Raw genomic sequence first — 15,044 nt, 5'->3', positions numbered from 1 at the left:
CTAGCTTGAAGGGGGAAACCAAATGGAGCTATGGTTGGCATGCTAGATGGCGCTGCCATACGTCAAACGGATATCAACTGCGCTTTTTTAAATAGGAACCCCCATTTTTTATTACAAACTCGTGTAGTAAGTAAAGAAATATGGACCACTTCGCTTTGTTATAGATGGCGTTGTAATAGTCACACACGTATAAATACGTGGTATCACGTAACATTCCGCCAGAGTGGACAGTACTTGCTTCGTGATACATTACCCGAGTTAAAACGGACCGTTTACCAATTGCGGAAAAGGTCGATATCGTGTTGATGTATTGCTATTGTGATCAAAATGCCCAACGGGCATGTGCTATGCATGCTGCTCGGTATCCTGGACGACATCATCCAAGTGTCCGGACCGTTCGCCGAATAGTTACGTTATTTAAGGAAACAGGAAGTGTTCAGCCACATTTGAAACGTCAACCACGACCTGCAACAAATGATGATGCCCAAGTACGTGTTTTAGCTGCTTTCGCGGCTAATCCGCACATCAGTAGCAGACAAATTGCGCGAAAATGGGGACTCTCAAAAACGTCGGTGTTGAGAATGCTATATCAACATCAATTGCACCCGTACCATATTTCTATGCACCAGGAATTGCATGGCGCCGACTTAGAACGTCGTGTACAGTTCTGCCACTGGGTACAAGAGAAATTACGGGACGATGACAGATTTTTTGCACGCGTTCTATTTAACGACGAAGCGTCATTCACCGACAGTGGTAATGTAAACCGGCATATTATGCACTACGTATATCCACGATGGCTGCGACAAGTGGAACATCAGCGACCTTGGTGGGTTAATGCATGGTGCGGCATTATGGGAGGAAGGAGAATTGGCCCCCATTTTATCGATGGCAATCTAAATGGTGCAATGTATGCTGATTTCCTACGTAATGTTCTACCGATGTTACTACAAGATGTTTCACTGCATGACAGAATGGCGATGTACTTCCAACATGATGGATGTCCGGCACATAGCTCGCGTGCGGTTGAAGCGGTATTGAATAACATGTTTCATGACAGGTGGATTGGTCGTCGAAGCACCATACCGTGGCCCGCACGTTCACCGGATCTGACGTCCCCGGATTTCTTTCTGTGGGGAAAGTTGAAGGATATTTGTTATCGTGATCCACCGACAATGCCTGACAACATGCGTCAGCGCATTGTCAATGCATGTGTGAACATTACGGAATGCGAACTACTCGCTGTTGAGAGGAATTCTTTCGCAATTAGGGCAGCATAGAGGCAGCATGGCCCAATATTTGTGCAGGGAACTTCCAATGACTTGTTGAGTCTATGACACGTCGAGTTGCTGCAGTACGCCGGGAAAAAGGAGGTTCGACAGGATGTTAAGAGGTATGCCATGACTTTTGCCACCTAAGTGTACTCTACAAGGTGTTATCTTAACATCCTGCGTATTGCCTCGAATTCTGACATACTGCACAATAGTAGTACTTCGAGACTCTCCCGAAACAGCATGCATTCCCATACCACACAGTTCACTATTAAAGTCTTCGCTGTCCCTGCGCAGCCTAGAGATACAGTCTGCATTATGACAACATACAATGCTTAAAGGCATGCTTTGTTGCACGTTTGCCCGTGCATTCCACGAATTCTGCTGGGACTATTTTCCTGCCAGATTTTATGAGCTACGGCATGTCCCCTCACTTACATCCAAGTGCAAGATACTTTGGGGATTCATTAATACAGATTTGTTTTGCCTTTTTACTTCGGGTTTTACGTCAGTTACGTTACAGTATGGGGAAAACGGTTCCGTAACAAATGTTGTGATAGAAGATGAAGGAATTACTGCTATACAAAACTAGCATTTTCGTTCACTAATTATAAGTAAAGTATAGTTTCCGTTTTATTCATAACAAATGGGAAAAACCGCTTAATACTAAGCTGTCATCACAGTCAAAACTTTATTTTTGTATGAATTTTTGGAGAGTATTTGAGTAACGAGTAAGAGCCGAATCACTTTGTGTGTCATTAGCTACGCACCAAATGACCGCCCAGCGAATCGATTCGTGCTGTTGCAGTTATCCGTTAAACAGGGACCAAATAGTACAGTAGCCAGACAGACCTGCAGTTCGGAAGGAGGTTCCTAATCCTATGAATGGCAGTGCGCGTCCAAGATTGCAACTCTGCGAGCAAGGTAGGATAAAACTCAGCTTGGAAAGTGTAATTTGATTTGTGAAACATTTACAGTTATTTTCTGACATGTTTAATACTGCACATGGATTAATACGAGTATTTGTGAATAATAAAGATGATTAGTAACTCAACGTATGACTCTTGCAGAAGTATGTATCTTACTACTCAATTTCTGTGACTATTTTTATCTTTTATCTGACTGAAAATGCAGAATAGAAAGCAGGCTGCATCCCAATAAACTTCTGGAGTTAAAACTTCAGTAATAGTGAGGCTTAGCCAGTTTATTAGCAGTCCCCTTAAAAACTCAAAGGAAGAGGACGCGCGATCCACGTTCTACCGATCCACGTGCTGCCTCTGCGCTGGGACGACAAAATCACTTGAAGGGCCCAGGTTGGCGGGCATTTTTAGAATTCTGCATTCTGCTTTGATGCGGTAAGACGCGAGCGGGCCCCTTAGAAGTCCGGCTATTCCAGTACAAGAGGAGGCCGTTACGTGCTTCTGTGGCAACGCAGGAAAGGGGATCACAAATGCGTTCGCTCTGATGACGGACTTACGTCATATTCGGTAGCGATGACAGTGAATATCAATTACACGCGTTTAGCGAGTATCGCCGTAAAGTACCTTGAGTGAACGGAACCTGTTTGCTTCCAAAATTCTATTGATCAAGTGCAAGTAGTACTCGCGCACTGAGAGTTCCGTGCAAACTTCATTATACAGGGTGATTCAAAAAGAATACCACAACTTTAAAAATGTGTATTTAATGAAAGAAACATAATATAACCTTCTGTTATACATCATTACAAAGAGTATTTAAAAAGGTTTTTTTTCACTCAAAAACAAGTTCTGAGATGTTCAATATGGCCCCCTCCAGACACACGAGCAATATCAACCCGATACTCCAACTCGTTCCACACTCTCTGTAGCATATCAGGCGTAACAGTTTGGATAGCTGCTGTTATTTCTCGTTTCAAATCATCAATGGTGGCTGGGAGAGGTGGCCGAAACACCATATCCTTAACATACCCTCATAAGAAAAAATCGCAGGGGGTAAGATCAGGGCTTCTTGGAGGCCAGTGATGAAGTGCTCTGTCACGGGCTGCCTGGCGGCCGATCCGTCGCCTCGGGTAGTTGACGTTCAGGTAGTTACGGACAGATAAATGCCAATGTGGTGGCGCTCCATCCTGCTGAAATATGAATTGTTGTGCTTCTTGTTCGAGCTGAGGGAACAGCCAATTCTCTAACATCTCCAGATACTATAGTCCAGTTACAGTAGCACCTTCGAAGAAAAAGGGACCAAAAACTTTATTGGCTGAAATGGCACAGAAAACGTTCACCTTAGGCGAGTCACGTTCATACTGAGTTGTTTCCCGCGGATTCTCAGTGCCCCATATACAGACATTGTGACGGTTGACTTTCCCGTTAGTGTGGAAAGTTGCTTCATCACTAAACACAATCTTTGAAACGAAAGATTCATCTGTTTCCATCTGAGCAAGGATAAAATCACAGAAATCGATTCTTTTAATCTTATCAGCTGCAGACAGTGCTTGAACCAATTTCAGACGATAAGGTTTCATAACTAACCTTTTTCGTAGGACTCTCCATACAGTTGATTGTGGAATTTGCAGCTCTCTGCTAGCTCTGCGAGTCGATTTTCCTGGGCTGCGAACAAATGCTTGCTGGATGCGTGCTACATTTTCATCACTCGTTCTCGGCCGTCCAGAACTTTTCCCTTTGCACAAACACCCATTCTCTGTAAACTGTTTATACCAACGTTTAATACACCACCTATCAGGAGGTTTAACACCATACTTCGTTCGAAATGCACGCTGAACAACTGTCGACGATTCACTTCTGCCATACTCAATAACACAAAAAGCTTTCTGTTGAGCGGTCGCCATCTTAGTTAGCATCAACTGACGCTGACGCCTAGTCAACAGCGCCTCAAGCGAACAAATGTACAACGAAATGAAACCTCCCTTAATTCGACGACAGATAGTGCTTAGCTCTGCCTTTTGTCGTTGCAGAGTTTTAAATTCCTAAAGTTGTGGTATTCTTTTTGAATCACCCTGTATATATCCCGTGTGGGATTGTTAGTACCCCCGTTGGGCGCCTCCGCGTGTGGCGAATAGGGGAAAGCCTCCTAAATATAGGTGGTACTGGGGAAATTAAATACTCAGGGTGGACCAAAAACTAACAAACATCACAAACCCACTAGCGTCTGTTTAGAATCCGACGGCCACTGATCAGCGTCTGTACATCTAGTTGAGGCGGCTGCACCAAAGTCTTTTCGCACTCAAAAATCGAGTCGTACACATGTAATCTCAGTCGAGATCACCACAAAAATTGAAATTCAACTTAAACGCATGATGGAAAAGACGATCATTGAGTCATTACCCCAGCCGCCAGTCGATAAACTGGTCATTGGATTCTGGGGGTTAAGGGACACCATGCGGAAAAGAATAGGAGCTTCTCAGGAACTCTTAACACTTTCAAGACTAAACATAAGAATTTTATTGCCACAATTAATGTGAACTTCTCTGCCTCGTGATGACTGGGTGTTGTGTGATGTCCTTAGGTTAGTTAGGTTTAAGTAGTTCTAAGTTCTAGGGGACTGATGACCATAGATGTTAAGTCCCATAGTGCTCAGAGCCAATTAATGTGAACACCCTTACCAAAACAAGCAAATTAAAAGATCTCACCAGCACCATGGAAAAATTTGACATAAAAATCATCGCACTACAAGAGGCCAGATTTACTATCGAAGGACAATTCAGCACAGAGAAATTCAGAATGTACAAGGGCAAATCTGCCATAAAGGTTACAAACTACCACTCCTGGGAACCGGATTCGCCGTGCACAACTCAACGCTCTATTCAGTGATCGAGTTCACCTCTCCCAATCAAAGAATCTTATTACTGTCTGTAAAATCAGCTAATAAAGCTTATACACTAATCAATTTGCATCCCCTTACAAATCAACATAACAAAACCGATCCTGAAGCCGTGGATAATCTCCGGGAAACTCTGGAAGAAGAAACCAACAAACTACCAAGGCACCATTTGAAAATTCTATTGGGCGATTTTTACGCACAGTTAGGAAAAGAGAGAAAATTCAGAGATACTACAAGCCCTTATATCAAACACAAACGTACCAGCAATACCGGTGAGAAACTCATTAACTTCTGCAGGAACTTCGGACTAAAAGTTATGAGCACCCAATTTCAAAAACCTACAAACAAGCTAACCACGTGGAGGTCGCCCAGTCTGAGGCACGGCGAAACCAAATTGATCAAGTCGCGATTTTCAAGGAAAATACGAAAGAAATTCTAAACATCAGACCTCGCAAAGGCGATTTTGGATCAGACCATCATCTCGTACAAATAAAGACAAATTTTCAACCCAACAGAAAGAAAAAATACCCACCTAAAAACATGAAGGCAGATCCGGAATACCTGAAACTCAACAAAACACAAAGCATCAAACAAATTAATCAGATAAAATCGATAGACGGGAAGAAACTAACAAGAAAAATTCAGGATGCCATGAAACTAAGACAACCGCCTCGCACCAGAAATGACCGCTGGTGGAACAAAGTCTGCGATCAGGCAACAGACAACCGTATAACAGCCTGGAAAAAATTCGACAGCCACAAAACCGAGGAAAACTGGGACAATTTTCTTAGAACTCGAAAACAGACTGCAAAGGTGATTCGAAGACAAAAACGAGGGTATGACAACAATAGACTCCACGAAATCCAACAGGATCCCTACAAAAATAATACAAGAAATTTCTGAAAGACGTTTAGGGAACACAGGGATACCAAGTACCCACCCTGCGCTTCAAAATACCCGATGGTTCGTTGGATACCAACTCAAAAAACAACTGCAAAATATTAGCCCAGAATTTCTGCTCCCTTCTTAACTATGAACCACCACAGGAAAAACTTGACTTCACACACCCTGTATTCACACACTCGGACTCAAAAGCCCCATATCTCGCAGAAATTACGTCGATAATCAAGCAGATCAAGAACAACAAAGCACCAGAAGAAGATGCGATTATCACAGAACTCTGGAAACTGAACGCTCCTACACTGACGCAGAAACTTCATCACCTAATCTCAGACGTATGGGAGACAGAGAAAATACCAGAAGACAGGAAATACGCTCTGATCCACCCTTTACGTAAAAAGGGTGAAAAGACCCACATCAACAACAACAGAGGAATCTCCCTGCTCCTAGTGGCGTACAAAATCCTCTCCAAAGCACTTCTAAACAAAATACAACCCCGGGCGAATCCACTACTTGGTGAATACCAGGCCGGATTCAGAAAAGGGCGATCATGTGCGGAACAGATCTGGAGCCTAAAGACGATACTACAAATGAGAAAATGCAGGAATACAGTAATTACATTCATCGATTACAGGAAAGCTAATGACTCAATACACCGTGAAACTCTCTTTAAAACCATGGAAGGATTCGGAATCGACCGAAAGACCCGGAAATCATAGAACAGACACTTACAAGAACAACTTCTAAAGTGAAATTCATGGGTGAGATATCGGAACAGTTTGAAACTAGAACGGAAGTAAGGCTACCCCCAATTCTTTTCAGTATTGGTCCAGAAAAGATCATCAGAGAATGCGAACCTCATGTAAAAAGTGTCCCAATTGGTATCAGAAAGGAAAACCGCACTAAAGTAAAATGCCTTGCCTTCGAGGACGATATGGCAATTATCTCAAACAACAGGACAGAAGCGATTGACGCAGTTGAAAAACTACATGAAATTGCACAGAAAACTGGATTGTAAATTTCATATGAAAAAACCTGGTATATGGAAAGACGGCTAGAAAATAGTTCCCCGCTAATCACGAAACACGGTAACATCACAAGTCAGCACATCAAATATCATGGCGAAACTACAAAGTCATCAGGAGGAAATAGAATCGCCAATGAACAAAGGATCAGCAAGCTGCAAAAGGCATGTAAATTAACATGGGCCTACTACAACAAGAAATGCATTTCGACAGACGCAAAACTGAGACATTACAAAAGTGTGATTCTTCCAGAAGCAATACATGCAGGTGAAACAATGGTAATAGGTGGTCACTCAAAAATGAGGGAAATAGTAAGACAGGAACGAAAAATTCTTAGGAAGATTTACGGAGTAATCAACAAAAACGGCATTTGGATGAAGAGACCTCAGAACGAACTCTATCAAAACACCAATACAATAACCGAAGAAACCTGGAAACGCCAAGAAAAGTTCTACACAGACATTTGCAGGACGGAGAATACCAGAACAACAAAGAAACTACTCGAAATTATAAAAAAGCGTAAATGCAGCACGGAATTGCTAAAGGAGGCCCAGAGGGACATGCAACAGATAAACTTAGAAAATCTCGAAGACCGCAACGAGTGCCGGAGTAAAATCATAAATGTGAAGTTCCAGCAAAGAATAACGCAACAACCTGGTAAAAAGGGGACAGACGAACGGAAGAGATGACGTTCTGAGGGGATGAAGAGTTTCTGGGAGAGCAAGAGGGAAAACATCCAAAAATAAAGTCGTGAATTCAAGTTCGATCGCTCGATATCGGTTCCAGAAATTCCAAGACCGTATCAAAATCTCCACAATATTTCCTCGGACTAGCCCGAACATACAAAAACAAGCGAGTAAGGGACTTCAATTTATACATGTAGATACAGAAAATATAATAAAATACTTATACTTACTTGCTAAAACGTGACTAAAACTTTATATTTGCATGCAGTTGTGTTCGTCTATTATGCTTCCGATGGAAGATGAGTCCAATGTATGTTCTAATGGCAAAAAGATGTTTATATGCGATATAATTACAATTTAACAGTTTTCCGATTTTGTTTTACTTCACTTGTACTGTAAAACCTTGCTTCAACAGGAATTACCACTGGACTCGCATTCGGGAGGACGACGGTTCAATACCGCGTCCGGCCATCCTGATTTAGGTTTTCCGTGATTTCCCTGAATAACTCCAGGCAAATGCCGGGATGGTTCCTCTGGAAAGGGCACGGCCGACTTCCTTCCCTAATCCGATGAGACCGATGACCTCGCTGTCTGGTCTCCTTCCCCAAACAACCCAACCCAACCCAGGAATTACCCCATTGGTTTTGGTGAATGAATTTGCAAGTACCAAAATATGTGACATAAATGGCCCTATCTTTTGACTGAAATGACTTAGAAGCTTATAATTTTTACACTACCAAGAAATTATAGAAATTAATATCTGACATAAATTGGTAAGTCTGTCTGTTAGTGAGGAAATCGAATCTTAACAGTCGGAGAGACAGACGGACAACAAATTGATCCTATAAGGTTGCCGTTTTACAGATGGAGGCACAGGACTCTAAAAAAGACGCACAATGCATAAAGTCAACTTTTGCAATATTTTGCAGATCTTTTCAGTGCAATGTAGATACAAAGATAAATGGGGGTAAGTAATTATCCGAAATGCAATTACCTCGTAACGAGCGACCGGTGAGCATGCTTCCCTCATACCAAAATACTAAAAAATTTACAAGTTTGTGTGGCCATCCTCCGAAGCAAGCGTATAGATACTTGTTTTGTAAATAAAACTGCCTTTTCCTGCTGCTAGTTACTTTATTTATCCCATACGCGTTTCGCCTTTTCTTGTTCTAATGCCTTACATTATTTACAAAACAAGTACTAAAAAATTGTCCCTCAACAACCTCTATAACATTGTCGTTGAAGTTAGAGTTCACCCTGTACATTTACGTGACCTCACAAACACTGCATCTAGCCTACGTAGAAACAAAACGTTGTTTTACTCTGAACATTACCGGAGCTATTCATAATTATGTACTCGCAGAGGTCTACTCCTGCAAAAGAAAGCCGGCCGCTGTGACCGAGCGGTTCTAGGAGCTTCAGTCCGGAACCGCGCAGCTGCTACGGTCGCAGGTTCGAATCCTGCCTCGAGCACGGATGTGTGTGATGTCCTTAGGTTAGTTAGGTTTAAGTAGTTCTAAGTCTAGGGGACTGATGACCTCAGATGTTAAGTCCCACAGTGCTCAGAGCCATTTGAACCATTCTGCAAAAGAAAGTAACTTTCCCTCTCTGAAAGATATTTTAGGCCTACGTTCAAATATTAGTGACAAATGAAACATGATGCCCTGTAGCTTCCTTAACCCCAGACCACAACATCATTCTAAAATTTTCGACTTGATATTATAGAATAGTTTCGATATTATGTAAATAGTCTATCTGCTAAGAAAATTATTTCTTCATGATATTCATAATAAAAAAAACATCCTCTAATGGTGGTAAAATAGGACCAAAAGCTATCTGTGTAGTGAAAGACGAGAAAGAATGACTCTTGGAAAACTGTTGACAGTATGATTGAAGAAGACACGTTCTGGATCGCCATATTTAGTAAATAAAGTGATCCAGGCAGTGTTTTATTTCATTATGTCAACAGTGGTCGGGGTTTTCCATATATATATCGTGCCTCAAGTTACGAAATTTCTTACTTGTACAGCAAACATGGAAACAAAAAGCAGTGTAAGTCGATGATGATTATACCAAGGAGAATTTACGACGAAATATTTGGTATCTGCAATAATTTGAACTGACTGTAAATTCACAGTATTAAAATGAATTCTGAATTATCCTTCCAGACTGTACCACACCAGCACTGGAGCCTGGAGCTTTCCCAGCCGCGACCATAACTTTACTATCCGATTCACCCAAAAATTATTGGTTTTCAGCGGCGCATCACCTACTCATGGCCGACTGAGCATCTGTCAGGTCTCCACGTATGTTTAATGTCTGTAGTTTCGTCTGCATGAGGTGGGTACCAGTTTGGAAGTGCTGCATTAAGCGGTGACATGAGAGCCAAGCGTAATTTGACGGTTTTTGAATTTATATTCGACTCGTTTAAAGGTTCGATCTTCTGCTCTGGGGTGAAAACCATCTGCACCAAGTAAATTCTGGTATCCTAGAGAACTAACTGACCATTTAAATATTATGAAAGTAGTGGTCCAATTAGTCGAAAAATACTTAGTCCAAAAAAGATGTATGCGGGGATTGTAATTAAAGTTCCAGTTTCAAAACGCTGTAAAAAACGAAACATTGCTCAGAATGCCGACAAATTTCAGCCTAGGGTCTGGAGAAAATGATTACGAAATGCAAAAAGGCAGATTGTTTTTATGTGCAATGTGGCACAGGGTGAATAACAATTGATCCGATGTCAGTAGAAGATGTGGCTTCAGCATACTAGGAGGGGTCGAACGGTGCTATGCAAACATCCAGAGCAAAAGGAATTACCCCAAGTTTGGCTATGCATGTCAGCACAATGCATGAAATTCTACGAAACATCCTACATTGCTCTCTATGTTAAATTACCCATGTTCAGGAGTTGCTTCATGCTGACCTGTCAGTAAGGCAAAAGTTAGCTCTAGAATTTCTTGCTCGCGTGGAAATGGACTATAAATGGCCGTGCAACATTTTGTTGACATTCTAAGTCCATTTCCATCTCCAAAGACATGTCAGTAGAGAGAACTGCAGAACATGAGCAACGGAAAATCCGTTCCCTCATCAAATGGTACCACTTAATCATGCAAAGGCAACTGCGTGGCTCCAGTTATCGGTATCGGTAAACGTAGGAGGAGATGTGTCCTGCGTGTCCTGTTATCTTTGCCATAACTGGCAAACGCTATTAGAGACTTTTGCGCACTAACGTCATTCCAACCCTTCAACACGTGGGTGTGTGAGTAGGATCATTTTTATACAAGATGATGCTCCTTCGCACATTGCACGCCCTGTGAAGCAGCTGCGGCAGAGGCATTTTGCAAATGCTGTCTGGCTGCCCTGATCATCTGGCTGTGGGGTTATCTGAAAGATGCTGTGTTCAGTGCTTCGATTACAAACGTAACTGCATTAAAGCACGCGTTGTTCAACACAGTGTGAATGTGGTTCCTGAGACACTCCGATCTGCTGTGGAACACGCCTTCTCTTCATTTCAACTTGTGGCAGAAAAGAGTGGACTTGCGCCAGTATCACGATAGTTAAAAACCGATTTCATTGTTGCTTTTTATGCGGTTCTTGGTCTCAGGACAGTTAAATACCAATGTCATTGTTGCTTTTCATTCGGTTTTTAGTCCCTGGACTGTTAAAAACTGTTTTTTTCGCATCCGATTTGGTACGATCTTCTCGTGGTGGATGGGCTTACATAACTAACACTGCCACAACTGTTGAATGCCGTATTTGTATGGTCATGCACACTGCATAGCATTGTCGGTTTAATGTGCAACTCACATCATTGCCGCCATATTGCGATTGATCTGTCAAACTCATTGACGCTATGACGCATACAGCGCCATCTAGGAAGGAAATTTTCATTAATTTTTTTGTTAATAGCATTCTGAATCTGGAACTTAAATACAAGCACTGTGTATAAATATTTTCAAGGAAACGTTTGTGGTTCATAGTGTCATATGGTGTCGACAGGTCTCTCTTCGATATATTAGTAAATAGATTATTTTGGAAACCTTCCTCATTTGTGGTTTAGGACCTCGATTTGCAGCATATTCCTGGTCTGAATCAGGCTTCTTGTTGTATTAGTTGTGGCATGAATGAGGCTCGCTTCCATCTAGTACGGGCGTTTCAAGTAGTTGTAAGAGAACGTAGAGGAGAAATGTAGCCCTGTAATTAATGAGCATGTTGGCTCTTTCCCCGCCTTTAATGAGGCAGCTGTTCATTCCACAGTTTAGGGATGCAACAGAAATTTATGCAGCTGTTACACTGTGCTTTACTGCCAAGAGATGATTTCCATCGTACTGAACACGTGCTCTTCATGTGGTACAGAACTGCCTACACTAAATGACGCTATTTCACTTAATAGAAGACGCTTTCCCTGTAGTAAGGAGTTTTTCCATGTGCACCAATGATTCATTATTACTCACACACGAGTAGTACGGTAAAGTGGGCATCAGGACATTTTGTTAGTGTCGCTTGCCTACGTTAATGGCAAGCATACGTTCAGGGGCAAGTATACATTCAGGTGCAAACTTGGTTGATTTCTGGGCTTAACCTATTGTTCTGCTAAGTGCATTATGACCCCCTGGAGATAATCCATTCTTCTCAGAAACCCCCCACCACTCCCTCTTTTACTCTAACAACCATCACCCACATCTTTCCACAATACTCTCTCCCTCGGCGATACAAGCACTCATTTAATATCAGATTAATTGATTAATTAAATATATCCATAACTCAATTAACCCCTCCCTCTCTGGGAATTCCGCCAGTACTCCTCTCCCCCACTTCACCTTCCCCTCCTCCATGTGGAAATTAGAAGGAAAAGGGCCCAGTCTGTGCTAGAGAGGAAGGATATCACGTCAAGAAATTCAAAACAATCTCACTTACATAGCAAAGGATATACTGTCGATTAATAAAATTCAATTCGCTGGGGTTGGATCTCTTTTTTATTTGGCGGGAAAAGCTCATATACAGAAACTACACATCTTAATCACATAATTACACTACTGCAGATCGGAGGTGTCGTTTTGTTGGAAAATGGCTCTGAGCACTAAGGGACTTAACATCTATGGTCATCAGTCTGTTGGAAAATTTTCGAGTGTATGCTTAAAGGCAAGGATCTATCGAGCTGGTGCACAATGCCACCACCAGAGGGCCTCCCACATCTACATCTATCTACATCTATATCCATACTCCGCAAGCCACCTGACGGTGTGTGCGGAGGGTACCTTGAGTACCTCTATCGGTTCTCCCTTCTATTCTAGTCTCGTATTGTTCGTGGAAAGTTGTCGGTATGCTTCTGTGCGGACTATAATCTCTCTGATTTTATCCTCATGGTCTCTTCGCGAGATATACGTAGGAGGGAGCAATATACTGCTTGACTCTTCGGTGAAGATATGTTCTCGAAACTTCAACAAAAGCCCGTACCGAGCTACTGAGCGTCTTTCCTTCAGAGTCTTCCACTGGAGTTTATCTATCATCTCCGTAACGCTTTCGCGATTACTAAATGATCCTGTAACGAAGCGCGCTGCTCTCCGTTGGATCTTCTCTATCTCTTCTACCAACCCTATCTGGTACGGATCCCACACTGCTGAGCAGTATTCAAGCAGTGGGCGAACAAGCGTACTGTAACCTACTTCCTTCGTTTTCGGATTGCATTTCCTTAGGATTCTTCCAATGAATCTCAGTCTGGCATCTGGTTTACCGACGATCAACTTTATATGATCATTCCATTTTAAATCACTCCTAATGCGTACTCCCAGATGATTTATGGAATTAACTGCTTCCAGTTGCTGACCTGCTATATTGTAGCTAAATGGTAAGGGATCTATCTTTCTATGTATTCGCAGCACATTACACTTGTCTACATTGAGATTCAATTGCCATTCCCTGCACCATGTGTCAATTCGTTGCAGATCCTCCTGCATTTCAGCACAATTTTCCAATGTTACAACCTCTCGATGTACCACAGCATCATCCGCAAAAAGCCTCAGTGAACTTCCGATGTCATCCACCAGGTCATTTATGTACATTGTGAATAGCAACGGTCCTACGAAACTCCCATGCGGCACACCTGAAATCAGTCTTACTTCGGAAGACTTCTCTTCATTGAGAATGACATGCTGCGTTCTGTTATCTAGGAACTCCTCAATCCAATCACACAATTGGTCTGATAGTCCATATGCTCTTAATTTGTTCATTAAACGACTGTGAGGAACTGTATCGAACGCCTTGCGGAAGTCAAGAAACACGGCATCTACCTGTGAACCCGTGTCTATGGCCCTCTGAGTCTCGTGGACGAATAGCGTGAGCTGGGTTTCACACGACCGTCTTTTTCGAAACCCATGCTGATTCCTACAGAGTAGATTTCTAGTCTCCAGAAAAGTCATTATACTCGAACATAATACGTGTTCCAAAATTCTACAACTGATCGACGGTAGAGATATAGGTCTATAGTTCTGCAAATGGTTCAAATGGCTCTGAGCACTATGGGACTCAACTGCTGAGGTCGTAAGTCCCCTAGAACTTAGAACTACTTAAACCTAACTAACCTAAGGACAACACACACATCCATGCCCGAGGCAGGATTCGAACCTGCGACCGTAGCGGTCGCGCGGTTCCAGACTGTAGCGCCAGAACCGCTCGGCCACCAGCGGCCGGCTATAGTCCTGCACATCTGTTCGACGTCCCTTCTTGAAAACGGGGATAACCTGTGCCCTTTCCGAATCCTTTGGAACGCTACGCTCTTCTAGAGACCTACGGTACACCGCTGCAAGAAGGGGGGCAAGTTCCTTCGCGTACTCTGTGTAAAATCGAACTGGTATCCCATCAGATCCAGCGGCCTTTCCCCTTTTGAGCGATTTCAATTGTTTCTCTATCCCTCTGTCGCCTATTTCGATATCTACCATTTTCTCATCTGTGCGACAATCTAGAGAAGGAACTACAGGGCAGTCTTCCTCTGTGAAACAGCTTTGGAAGAAGACGTTCAGTATTTCGGCCTTTAGTCTGTCATCCTCTGTTTCAATACCATTTTGGTCACAGAGTGTCTGGACATCTCTCGCCCCCTCCCTCCCCATACCTCGCAGAAAAATTGGCGGGAAAGAGACCCATTCTGTATTGTTGATTAAGTATCTCACGACACGAAATTCAAATCGAAGTCAATAATACGTTGATGCATGTTCCTTATTTAATCAGTTTGTGGGAGACAGGGTTCCCCCACTTGGGTAGAGCTCCAGGGTGCACCCACTGTCCCGTTTCCAGTGGCGTAATAACTGCAATCAGCGAAGGATGGAATAAAGTACGGTATAATAGCCACTGTG

The sequence above is a fragment of the Schistocerca nitens genome, chromosome 3, assembly GCF_023898315.1.
Source record: "Schistocerca nitens isolate TAMUIC-IGC-003100 chromosome 3, iqSchNite1.1, whole genome shotgun sequence".
NCBI classification, from domain to species: Eukaryota; Metazoa; Arthropoda; class Insecta; order Orthoptera; family Acrididae; genus Schistocerca; species Schistocerca nitens.
This window is presented reverse-complemented; position numbering follows the sequence as displayed.